Raw genomic sequence first — 13,964 nt, forward strand, 5'->3', positions numbered from 1 at the left:
TATCCTGTGTCACCTCACACACTGCAGCTATTGTCTCCCCAGGTTCCCCTCAGCAGCCACAGTCATGCCTTCCCTGGCTCTGCTATCACAGCCACATGGATTGTTTTCCTTCAGACTCCAATAATAAGTCAATTAGAGCAGGATTAGCCTCTGGGAAGTGAAACCAGTTAGTCTCTCTCTCCCAGAACGAGGACCTTAAATGATCTTGAACATTTTGATTCCCTTCCTTTTGCCTTTTTTTTTTCTGCAATCCATCCCTTCTCTTCTAATTAGCTTGCCAATAGCCATCTATCAAGAATTTCTCTCATTAACTTACAGACAAAAGAGTCCTCTGTAGCATGTTGTCAGGCTACAGCCAAATTTGGTGTCTGGTAGAGCTGGAAAACAAGCAAGCAACCCATCCCACTTCCAAAAATACTCTGCCTGACCCTGTGCTAAGTTTTCTCACAGGAACAAGCTCATTTTCCTCGCTGGCTGACACTCCCATTTCACTCCTCTGGCCATTGGGAAGAATCATGGTGATCTCTTTTATAAACACCAGTAGCCCAGTGTTTAGAGAAGGGGACAAATTTCTGGTCATGATTTTAATTTCCTGCATTAAGGCAGGCAGAAAAAATGTGGTTAGCCAATATAAATGAGTTTTGGCCTTTTTCTGTATTAAAAGGTAAGCAAATTCAAAATATCAGCCAGTTTGCTGTGGCTAGAATTTAAAGGACCAGCAGCATCTCCTCGACATCACATCCAAGCCTTGCTCCAATCCTCCTCCTGTTTGCCAGCCTGATTTCCGAGGGCAGTTGTTCCAATGGATTGGAATTTGCTCTGGAAGACCCTTAGGGTTATGGGTTTGCCCACTGCAGTTTCCCAGAGCCTCTGCTGCCCCAGGAGCAGCAGCTGAGACTGGGAGTGGCAACTACAGGAGAGGCATGGGAAGCGCCCGGGAAGCACTCCAGCTGTGAGCACAGCTGTGTGAGGTCTCCCTGCATCCCCTGCTACTGCCCCAAGCCATGCAGGGGCTTCTCCATGGTGTTTGGAATTTTTGCACTAAGTTTCATGCAACATGCATGATGCAGGTTTTCCTGCAGGGCCTCAACCATTAGTAAGGAAGAAGTGGAGACAGAGCACGACAAAAAAAATCTACTGGGAAATGAATTTCTGAGGGACTACTAAGGAAAAAACCTGCAAAGACCCTGGAGCCTGGCCATGGATCTCTTTTAGATGTTTCCTCAGAGCCATAGAAAATATGCATCTTGTATCCAAAAAAATCACTGTATCTGTAATCCGGCTGTAATGTGGACTGTGATTTATCAAGGAGCATATCAGAAAAATAGAAGTGAATGACAGCATGGGTTTTTTTCAAGCAAAGCTTTTGAGAAAAGCCAGTTGTTTCCAAATCTGGAAATGCAGCTTCTGCTTTCAGCTTTTCTACCTGCTGGGTGCAAGGGGCCTGCAGATGTAGCTGGATGCTCTGGGTGCTTTGCTTGGGACTGTGTTCTGAATTGCACACTCATGAACCTTCAGCTTCTGAACTGCAAAACGCATCCTACATTTTAAACTTAACAAAGCAAATATCTGTTGACAGGGAATGAGAGGCTAATGCCAGGTAGAGCCAGTAAGAGAGACAAATGTAGGGATGTGCACACAGAAAACATCCAGGCAGCTGCCAAGCACCACTCCATCGATTCTGCTGTCAGCTTTGCACGGAGCCTTCAGCAGCACCAGTGCCTGCCAAAGAGCTCCCAGCCATCCAGGCTGGACTGCCCGTGCAACAGGCTCTTCTCAGCATCCTCCTCCTGGCACTGGAGCTGTGATTAACAGCCCAGCCAGGCTAGGCCAGGGGCCTCTTGATATATTTGGTATTTTAGAACAAAGCCATCATTCTCCAGCGCAGTTAAATGTGCCGTAATGAACCGAAATAAGGCAGAATGTAAAGGCTGGGAGATACAGGCACACTGCTGGAAAGCAAAGTCATTAAAAATAATGAGCAGCCTTTCACTTCCTTCTTTTTATTAACTTTCTGCAGAGGACAACCTGGCACTTTATTTTTAACACAGTCTCCACTTTACTAATATCAATCAGACAGATGGCTAATTTTTTTTTTTCCACAACATGTTCCAAAATGAAAAAAAGAAAAAGAAAAAGAAAAGAAAGAAAAGAAGAAAGAAAGAAAAGAAAAGAAAAGAAAAGAAAAGAAAGAAAGAAAAGAAAAGAAAGAAAAGAAAAGAAAGAAAGAAGAAAAGAAGAAAGAAAGAAAAGAAAAGAAAAGAAAAGAAAAGAAAAGACCTGAGCTTCCCCTTCCCAATTTCTTCCTCTCTATATATCTCAGATGTTTCTTTTGCAATAGCCTCTCTGAATTCAGCAGCTCCTGCTACACTTTGTGGCTATCACATGAAAAGCAATGCAAAAAGATGCCACACCCAGCAGCATTTGAAGCATGTGTCTATTAACCATCAGGAACAATTAGAGAAAATTTGAATGAATAAATTTTGCAGTCCCTCCCTTGGGACAGAAGCATGTCTGCAGCCACAGACAGAGCCCTGGCTTCCTGGCTGGGTCTTGGTAGATGAGTCCTGCTCTGCAGAGCACAGCTGAAGACGGGATCCACCAAGCATCGCATGTCTTGGGTTGAAGTGGTTGCCTCAGGCACAACTCCACAGCCCTGAGAAAGGTCTGAGCATCAGGAACCAGGCTGTTAATTGCTCTAGCAGCTCTGTCTTCTCCTATAACCACAGAAACCTTCAGCCCTAGCTTGGAACCATAAGTTCAGATCCTGACCCCATTCCCTGGCTCCTGTGCCCATGCCAGCTGCCCAGGCTCGTAGCTCTTTGTTGACCCTGAGGTACCAAGCACACTGAAGGTTAACCTTAGCAACAAGCAATGCCACAACATTCCATTGCTGCAATCAGACATGTGGCTCAAATCATTGCTCTAGATCTAAAGAGCTGTTGAGTAGGATTTAGACTTCTAATTTACACTTGCAATTTGTCTTTGTTGCAGCTTTAAACTGGGGTGGTAATTTATTACTGCAATTCCACCATCCTGGACAAGGCCTCCTGGAATCCTAAAAACCAAAGCCTCTCCCCAGGCCCCCTTGGGTAAGATTTGTCCCTGCTGTCCCTTTAGATGGGTTCTTAATTTCTGCTCTCACACACAGCACTCCTGTGCTTGGATCTCAAAAAAATCTGCCACGAGGTCAGAAATTAATATTTCAGAAGGGTGTAACATAAACTGAATGAAACATCGAAATGAATAAGCAACATATTTGCATCAGGCTTGAGAAGGGGGTGGGTGGGAAGGGAGAGGGAGCTTGCTGAAGATAGACAGCAATATCACACAGCCCTGAACTACCTGCTGGCTGCAGCCTGAAATGTTGGGAAAGCCTCAGAGGGAGAGCAAAAGGAGCCAAGAGCAGCATTCTAGTGCTCTCCTGGACTGCTCAAGCATGTACAACCCCATGCAGAGCCTCCCACTGAATTTAGCTTCAGAGGATGGCACCCTGCAGCCACAGGGGCCCAAATCATCCTTTAGAAACACCTTCAGGCTGCTGCATGGTGATTTGGGGTCTGTGGCATAAAGGACTTACAACTTTGTACAGGCATTTTCCTGCACGACTGTAGCAGAACTCCAATAGTTCATGTCAGCCACGTTTATCAGGATTTACAGGGCTGTCATGATAACCTAGTGCTGATCCCCTGATAAGAGAACAAATATTTAAGTCTGGGTTGGTTGCAAATATTTGCACTGGAGTTGTGCTTCCCAGCTGTAATTGATAAAATGAGTGCTGCTGTTTCTGTCCAGGAAGGTCTGGTGACATTTTCTCGATACCTTCCCAAGGGATGTCTCTGTGAGTTTGCAATCCATACTCTGTCTAGTTTCAGCCTCTTCCAGCAGCAGCAGCAGAATGGACAAGCCCATACACTGGTAGCAGGTCTGCATTTCAAATCAGATGTTGAATTTTCTAAGTTAAATATTTTTAGAATTTCCTATTTGTGTCTGTGCTTATACATACAGCTATGTGTAAAGATATGCCTGTCCTGGTTGGGACTGAGTCAAACTTTTAAAAATCTTAAACTTTTCATGAGCAGTATGAAACAGCAAAGCCTTTGTTTCAGTCAGTTCACTAGAGAGGCCAGAGGAAATTCAGTTAAGAGAAAAATATTCCTTGTGCTTATGTATCATCATGTATTAATCGTCTTCCTCCTGTTCCACAAATTGCTCTGGGCTGTACTGGTATACAAGGTATACATCAGCTGAGGATTTGTTTTTGAAATCCCTTTTGGGTTTGCACTCCAGCAGGGCCTGTGCCAGAGACTATCTCTGACAGCTCAGAAAAGATATGAACTGTAATTGATTGTGCCCCTGAGAGCTTTTCTTCCTGTTTGTCTGTGTGTGTGCATGAGAGAGAGAGGCAGAGGGAGAGAGAGACTGTCTTTTATCTGTTGCCAAAAGTGGCTTTAATCCAGCACTGAGCTTTTCTTCTTCACTCATGTTCTGAAATGCTCAACATTATGTGTTTTCAGGGTGGGATCAGAAAAAGGCAGCTTTCAGAGAACATCTTGCTCCAGGAATTTCAGAAAGAAGCCCTTTTTCTTTAGTTGAGAGGCAAGAGAGGCAGCAGCAGTGATGACAGAGCTCGTTTTTGAAGACATGGAGAGAGTGGCAGTGCCACACCATGCCAGTCCTCTGCCATGCTGGACTCTGTCAGCAGAGCACTGCCAGACAATGCCAGGGCAGTTAGAGGGGTCACAGCTTGTCCCTTCTCTGCCTCCTTACATCCCCTTCCCCTGCCCAAGTCCCTGTCCTGCTACTTGGGATGCTGTGGCGGGGAGGACTGGGTTTCACATCCAGCCTGCAGCCAGTGAGGAGAAGGCTGCTCTTCTCACCAGGCTCTGACAGACAATGGAAGCACACGAACCACTTTCACTGCTGCTGAATCAGCCCCTCTTAATGCCTGTAAATCAGAATCATAGATTCATAGGACATTCCAGGCTGGAAGGAACCTCAAATGATCATTTGGTTCAACATTTTGTGGGAAAAGGAGATTATAGGTGATAGTAGCACCCTGACCAATCATATACTGAAGTTCTCTAATGACAGGAGATTCTACCACATCCTGGAGAGGTTATTCCAATAAATGATTGCTCTCACTGAAATAAGTTCTTTCTGTGTACCAAGATGAAACATCCCAGTGCAACTTGTACCTGGTGTCCCTTGTCTCCCTATGTGGCTCCTTGTGAAGAGAAAGACTCCATCCTCCTTGTAGCTGCCTTTTAAATACTGGAAGTTTATGGAGCCGTTCCTTCTGGAAGACATTCCAAAGAACGTAAAAGATGGGAAATGTTTGGGAACAGCCAGAGTGGAGTGAGTGAGGAACAGCCTGGTTGGTAATCCTCTGTACTGAGGTGACTGGGAATCATGCAGGGGGAGAGCAGGACATGCTGTTTTCTTTGACTATAGCAAGGATTTCTGCAGTATCCGTGGAGCCAAACTGCTGAGACATGGGCAAGGTCCTTCAAGTACAGGATATGTGGAAATTGATTCATTGGATGATGACCAGCAGGGCTTGTTCAATCCAGCAAGAGATGTCTTATTCCTGTCTGCAAAAATGTAATGGAGTCTTAGAGAAGAAGAAACCATATTCTATTTGGAAGTGTGTAAGGCAGCAGACATAAATTGCAATACAGAAAATTCCAATTAGATAGCAAGATAGAAATTTTTTCCTCAGTATGAGCATAGTCAAACACTAAAAGAGGGTTCCCAGAGACTGTGAAATCTCCATTGTGGAAGAGATTCAAAACTCAAGTATCCAACTGAGCAACCTGATCTACTTGGCCTTCAAGTTGGAAAGCCAAGAAACAGAGATGGGGCTCTACATTTTGTGTGCTATTTTTCATTCACATCTTAATTATTTTTCCCCCTTCATTCTTGTGTAGGGCCAAGAAGCAGCCCCTGTGGGGCCTGATTTTAAAAAAGAGTCATCTGTGGGTGTTTTCTCTTCTGCAGTTACATTTCCCTTGCTTCTGCTAATGAAAAATTCAACAATGATTGTTTTAAATGCCCTAAAGAAGTCTACATAACTTTATAATCTTAAAACCTTTATTAACCAACCTTATTTTGCTAAACCTTTTGTGTTAAAATAGCTTGAAAGATGATTCTGTGTGAGCCTGATGAACTGTTTCCCATAAAGCCAGATCAAGTGGCATGGTTGATAGCACTGAGTTGCAAAGAGAACTTTTCATCAGTAACCCTGATGTTTTGCCCAGGATTAATGGCAAAAAGCCTGCTTACAGATCACTGTATTTATGCTTTTAAAACAATGGCACACATTAAGGTCTTTCTTACAGGCCTCTGGAAACATAAGCCAAAACTTTCCCAGCTGGATGCCAAAGACTGCACATTTAAATAATGTTTGCAAAGACCATGAGAATGGTAGATGCTTAAAAATAGGGCATGTTTATTTATGTGTTGAACATGGGTTTAGGCATCCAGCTTCTTGTATGAAAATGACACAAGTGTGAATAGCCCACTTCCAGACAAGCGTGGTTATGCTTGTGATCATCTTTGCTCATATGCAAAAACATGCTAAAAGTGGGTGTGGGCAGCAGGAACTCATGCAGCATGGTTGTGCCAGCAGGGGAGGGCAAGCTCTCCTGCACCATCAGGCTTCAAGTGCAGCATCAAACACCAGCAGAGGTGTGGAACATACGACATGGGGCTGCACCTGCGTGGGAATTTGCCACGGAGCGGGTATGGGATGGAGATTATGGCATTTGGAGAAAGAGATAGAGAGGTGCAGGGAGAGGGAGGGAGGGAGGGAGGGAGGGAGACAGGAGGAGAGAATAACCCTTAAAATTAGATTTAAAGTGGGAAAATGATAAGTCCTGCCAAGTCCTACTAAGGTGCTGCTGCTGAGGACAGGGCCGTCCCCAAGTTCAAACCATTGCACTCACTGCCACTTACACTGCCATCAAAGTGTGCTTTTCCAACTGGCTGCATTCCATCTCCCAGTCTAGGAGCTACATACTGCTACCAAAAAATCCAGCTGAAACTCATATGTAGTGTTAAAAATCATGAGCCTATCACAATCAGCCTGTGTTGGTTGTGGCCAAAATCCATAGGAAAGAAATTCACAGCAAATGTCTTTGCAGTGCAGAGGGTGGGAGGTGAGATTTTGGAGGCAATCTAAGTACAGGCCTCAGCAGGGATGATTTTCCTGCACGGGCTCACGTGGGTGCATCATGTCTGATAGTCAACAAGCTTGTTTGGAACAAGCTGAACGTCTCTGCACGCCCTGTCTTATCACAAAAGCTTTGGCTCCTGAATGCATAAATAATTTTTAAGTGGTACATCTGGCCAGAAATGGAATATATTTAAAGACCAAGTTCATGCTTAAATCACTGAGAATTAGATGACAAAATACCTTTGAAAATCTGGTCATGTGGCTTTCAAGTCACTGAAATGCTTCTGTAAGTCTCAGCCAAAGGATTAATCTGATCTTGTCACCTACTGATAGAAACTCACAGGTACAGCTAGGAATGTATTTTCTTCACAATCTTTTTCAGGTACCTGAAGGGCTGGAGCCATTAATTCTGTTAAACTCAGCTCCCACCTTGACCAAGAAAAAGAGCTGGTATTTACATTGTACCTTGAGAATGTAATTTTTGTTGTTTGTAACACAAAAGGACCCTGGGAAACAACTGGGCAATACTGTCACCCTTCAAAGACCAGCAGTTTATAATGTGGAATACATTCTCCATCTCTAGTACCCAGTCTGAGGGTACAGCTACCAAGAGGCAAATTCTGCAGTTCAGGCCCCATTCAGGTTCCTCTGGTTGGTTGCCCAAAGAAGCAACTATCCCAAAATGACCATAGTTCAATATAACAAGGAAGTCTATTAAAATATTTTATGACTAAGTGTAAGGGTCAGAGTGTTACCACCCCTCCCTGCTTCTAGAACCTCACTTCCCCAAAGTATTTGTTCCTGTTCTTGTCTCTGGAGAGCACTGCTCTTCAGTGGCTACCTTTCTTATGCCTAATATACCATGCCACTTTTTCATGCTTAGTTCAGAAATGAAGGAATTTATGGACCAAAGGACCTCACACAAAAAAAAAAAAAAAATCATTGTGGGGGTGGGGGGTCTGGCAGTCTGGCAAAGGGACAGATCAGAAGCAATAAAAGTACTTTTCCCTCTCCAGCATCTAGGGAACTTGTAATTCCTAATGTGGAAGGACTGAATACATAGTCCTGAAGTTAATTTAAAATACAATCAACAAAGTACTTAGAAACAATGAAGGTCTGCCAAATGAGTAACCCATTAAAATATGCCCAAAGTATATTATATAAGCAGACTTCAATGCAGCTGCATGGTAAGAAAATATTTGAAGTCGCTAAGACTGTACATAGCACAAATCAAAATGATGTGTTATTAGAATTGTTTTGTCACCATCTTGTGGGACATTAGGGTAACATCTGGCTTCCTCCTGATTTCAGTTTTTGGGTTCAATGTGTGCTGAAGAAAATGGTGAGAAAGTGACTGCTCTAATATTACACTTAATATTGCAAAATTTCAGATCACTTCAAGTGTGCTTTAGGGCTCCTGCAGCTTTATTGTGCTGCTGAGCAAACTTTCTAATTTGCAGGTCAAATAATTCTCTCAAAGGGAGTATGCAGATCCTTGTAAAAGTTGGCATAATAAAGGGGGAAGAGAAATCAGATTGCTAATGTAAACAGCCATGTCTTCTCAGACAATGTCTCTGTTTCAGCCATCTGATTTCAAATGGTTTCCTTAAGCCCTAATTTATTACTTCAAATTCAGAAACTGTGCCTAGTCTGAAGATGCTTAAGAAATATGCTCCTTGTCTCCATTGGTCCAAGCAGTTGGTGTCTGATGCAGACTTTTCTGGGTAAATGTGAACCAGATGTTTCCCGATCCTAATTTGTGAACTTCTGACACAGGTTTCTATGCTGAGGCAGTGCAAGAGAGCTGCTCAGCAGTAAAGGGCTGGCTGTCCAGACACCCTTCAGTGTTGCAGTGTCTTGGGACCTCTCACTGGTCAGAGTGACTCCGAAAAATGTTAGAAAGTCCTTTTTCCCAGCCCAGCGCTCGAAGAAGGAGTCAGGGCTCTTCATTTCTTGGTCTCAAGGTTGTTTATTGTATCTTATCTATAAAATTCTTTTTCCTGTCCTGCCGAGGTCTGCTCAGCAAGACAGTCCGAGGCACTCTGCCTGCCCCTGGGGTGGTGTTAGGTCTTCATACTAAAAACTATGTATACAATGTTTACAATTACTTTCCAATACCTATCACCTATGTTAGACAGTGAACTTCTACTCTAAACCAATCTAAAACGGCCAACATCACAGCAGAAGATGGAGGCCAAGAAGAAGAAGGAGAAAGGGAACTGGGACATGCCCAGAACTGGGACATGCCCAGATCTCTCCATCTTGCCTCCTAAACCCCCATTCTAAAAACCCCAAAATCTACTTTTTCACCCTGTGATAAATTCACTATCATTCTACTTAAACTGTCATGGCTTGCAGATCTTCATCTAAGGTTGGTAACTTGCTCCATGGGTCATAATCAAAACCACAGGCATCTTGGGCTCTGTGCCAGGGTCTCTGAGCCCCCTGGCAGGGGTCTTGGCTGCTCAGGACAGCCAGAGGGATGTCCTGGGTTCCGACATTGCAGCACTTTTCCTCTTGCGATCGGCCACCAAAACACAAATCTCTCTCTTTCTAGGGCCACTGAAGAGCACCCAGCATAGCAAAATACATTTGTAGTGAACAAACACACCATATTGTGTGTTTCTAGGAGAGGTGCCAAGCCTGAGTGGGCTTATTATGGCAATCCCTCTGTGCCAGCTCTGCCCATGGAAACCACCTCACACCCTGCTGCTGCAGTGATAGCCAAGGACATTGTATCTGAGAGGTCTGTGATAGAGAAATCTGGAGTCAGATTGTATTTCCCAACAACAAAACCTCCCTTGAAATAAAAGTAGAGGATCTGGTGAATAACTTTGTGTTGTTCAAAACCATGAAACCCCCTCTCCCACAATCTGCCAGAATTACAGACTCTTCTGCAACTTCTTAAAAATTTGAGGTGTTTTCATCAAGTGAGCATCGCCCCCCTTCAAAATGCACCCAGGGAAGTTTAGTGTTCCAATTTATCATTGCTGTTTATGAGAAGAGGGAAGGCTGATACTGACCCAGCTCAACACCATGCACTGGAAATATATTAGCAAGAGTTTCTTCGCTGCATTTACCCCACCTTTTGCAGCAAATGTCGCTAGGAATGATACTCTGAGGCCAAGGTGAAGAGTGTTAGCTGTTTGTGAGAGGACCAAAGAGAATCTCTTTGCTGTCAGCCTCAGATCTGCTCCTGGGCCAGCAAACGAAACAGAACTGGGACATTAAGTGACCTCTGTCTTTCTGGCTCTGGCATTAAATTATTGACACATTTCTTGGTGGTATTTGGGCCTCTACTGTTCTCCGGGCTGTGTGTGGGCACATTTTGGAGCAGCATGTTCCAGAGGGCTCCTGCAGCAAGCAGGGACCCTGGACTAGGTATAGATTTATACCTATAGACATATGGAGATGAACTATGTGTGCTGTGTTGTGCTACTCCTTAGCAGGGCAGATGAGGCCATCCACAAAGGCGAGAGTTGAGTTGATGCCTGGCAAGACCTATTCAATATTTCTTGTCTGTACTGAGTCACATTTTCTTGTTAAGAAGCACCTAAATGCAGCTACCCAGAGAGCTGGATGGGAAACCATCAGATCATTTCCCAGATTTTAACAGCATAACCTTATGTCTTTCATTGCTCAGTTTTTTACAGACTCCCCTGTCCCAAAGTGTCTGGGTATATGAAATAGACCACTGATGTCAGATGGAGCATCTTGTTATTAAAGTAAAATTACTTGTAAAATTTGTTACATGCAATAAATATTCCGAGCAGCCAAGGATCCTAAACCACCCAGCTTGAGATTTGAAGAAGGCATCTTTCCTGTTTGGTGTGCCTTTCTCCTTCCAATGAGCTGCAAGGCTGCTGGCTCCTGCCCTTCTGCAGGGCAGAATGAGGTCTGTCCTGAGCAGGAGGCAGCAGACACCCCAGTGCCCAGCCTTGGAGCTGCACACAGGATACCTGGGCTCCTTGGCAGCCCCTGCAGGAAGAGCTATGAGATTGATTCTGGGCAACCAGCTACCACAGTGCCCCTTGGTAATGGGGAGGCATGAGCCTCCTGACTGAGGTGCTGACTGCTGAAGCCCAGGCTGGAAAGAAGCAGCTCCCTGCCTCCCACCTCATGGCCAAGCCCTCATGATAACAGAGAATCAGCACATTATCACTGGAGAAAGGACAGGGTCAATGTGCTGAGTGAGAATCACTTCCCAGATGAACAAGAAGGGGTTTTATATAGGCAAGGGAGATTCTTGGCCATGCTCTGTAGTTCAGCAAATGGGATCATGCATTTTTTTAGGCAGGAGATCTAGATTTGAGACTATCATCTGTTAGTTGAAACTATATAGGGATGACAACCTGTCTTCTGCATGCCAAGAGGTCATTTTAATGTCCTCATATTTATTGTTCTGATATCTTTAGCACATACTTGGCATAGCACTGATCACATCCTTTAGCTTTGGCTCGTATGCTAAAGGCAGTGTGAAGTAGCAGCACAGTATGCAGCTAGCATTTAAAGCAAAATGTGCCCTCAGATTTGCGTGAAACTTCTGCTTTCAAAGCAAGGGATTCTTGCGTAGCTAAGGGGAATTTAACTGGCAACCTTTCAAACAAGAGAGAAGTTTCAAATAGCAACTCCTGATGAAAAAAATACCACATGAGTAACTGTGTTATAACATATATCCTGTATTTCTCTGAGCAATAGCACATTAAAAAAATAACAATTCTGAAAAATAACGGCATGCTTTGTTCTGAACACAAATGCTAGAGGAAGGCATATAGCCAGGAACAAACATCCAAAAAAACCCCAAAGCCTGAGGTCTCAAGCATGGGGAACTGGATCTTCATAGAAGATCTGTGCACCAGTTTAGATCTTTTGGTCATTGCTGGGGTTCAGTGAAGGGGTAGAAGTGTGGCCTGCTGTGGGGACTCATGGAATCAGATCCAGAAGTCTTTTCTTGTACTGAAGAATGGCCATGCCAATTCACATACATTTTTTTGTAATGTACCATGTTACTAAGAAACCTAAGCAACTTTGTCAGGTTGGTGCTCATGCTTGTGCTGGCTTATGCCTTTTGATATGGAAGATGTCTCTGGCTTGACCAAGAATGTAAATGTGACTGTGGGTAAAACTATTTAAATACTAAAATACCTGGTTGCTTGAATGTGTTTCTAGGGCAATATCATTAAAATATGAGAACTCACTTTTTTGAGGGAGTAAAGCAGAAAGAAAAACTTTTAAGACCTGATGTCTCCAGAAGAGTTATTTTTTTGGTTAGAAAAGTAAAGCACAAGAGGTATGAAATAATGTTTGCAGTGCACAGAACACAACAGAGAGTAGAAGTCGCTGAGCAGTGCAAAATTGCCTGTAGATACATTTTTTTTAATTAAAATTTTATAGCTCTGACAGCTTATATATAATTTAATATGGCAGTAAAAAACAACCCTGGTAACAATGGTGAGGGGGTTGCTTGCATAGGGGCTAGGTAAGCTTTTCAGGTAGCCAGAAGCACATTTCCTTATTAAAGTCCTCTCTCTCCCTCTGCTTAAGCGGGGTGTAAGTCACTGCTGGAAACAGTGCTCCACTCTTCACTTCCTCTGCTGCTTGGGGAATTCTCTGAACATTGAATTTCATATGAGGCAATGCTGTCGACAGCTGGTCAGACCAACACATTGCAGGAGGCTAAGCTTCCAACCCAAAGAGTATCTCCCATTTTTATGCCTGCCTATCTGCATTTTCCAGAGACCTGTCTCAAAATAACCTCTCAGTAAATATTTGGCAGCATGATACCAACAATTCACTTGTGCACAAAAGAAAAAGCAGCAATGATGCTCTAATCCTGCCACGGAAGAGAGGCTTCTAGAAGCAAAATAATGTCATTCTTTGCTGTGCACTTTCTGGTCCTGCTTTTATGTCAGCATACAGGTTGTGTGGTTTACAGTTAACAACTATGAATTTCCTTCTTTTCCCTTATTTATCAGCAGTTAGAAGTGGAAATTTATCTAAGGAACTGGAGACATTTTTCTGGCAAATGTAGTAATAAACCCAAGAGAGAAAATAATAATTGAAGGGCAAAAGGATTCTTAGTTAAGTACCTTGTAAACCCTGACGTAAGGGGCTACTGGTGGCAGCCTTCTTAGCCCTGTCTGGTTTGCAGAGCTTCCAGAAATACAAATGCTAGCAGGGCTGCTGTTTTCTTTACTGAGGTGTATAATAAATGTTTTTACAACAAGCTTTTCTGCAAGATCTTTTAAATACAAAACACTAAAATGAATCTTTCTGCTCTCTGGTTTTACAAGCACAAATTTTAATTTGTGTTCTGTGCAACCACATTTTTAATTATTCCATCTTCCAAAAGTAGATTAAAAAGCTCATGGACAATGATGAACTGACCATGAATGTCATTACCGTGGTCAATGAGTGACTGCCAGAGTGCAAAACAGGATTTCTTCCTACAAGGCGTAAATATATGCTGCTGCTATGAATCACTCTAGTCTTCTGCAAATAGAAAATTCATGAACTCTCCTTGAATGTTTCTTGCTTCTGTAAACCAGACTGCAAAATGAGCCCACACAGTTATTTCAAAAAAAGCCCTTTCAGTATTCATAAATGAGGGGTTTGGCTTTCCAAAACAAAATAGTAATGATGAGCATAGCAGGAAAAGCTTGGTTTATTTCAGCTCTTTAGAGAGAGTCATTTGCTACAATTTACAGCTCAGATTCTCCATGTTGCATGCTTTGTTTAATTATGCAAATAAAATTTGAAAAACATATGTGGACAAGAAAGTTTTGTT

The sequence above is a fragment of the Serinus canaria genome, chromosome 1A, assembly GCF_022539315.1.
Source record: "Serinus canaria isolate serCan28SL12 chromosome 1A, serCan2020, whole genome shotgun sequence".
In the NCBI taxonomy this organism is placed as follows: Eukaryota; Metazoa; Chordata; class Aves; order Passeriformes; family Fringillidae; genus Serinus; species Serinus canaria.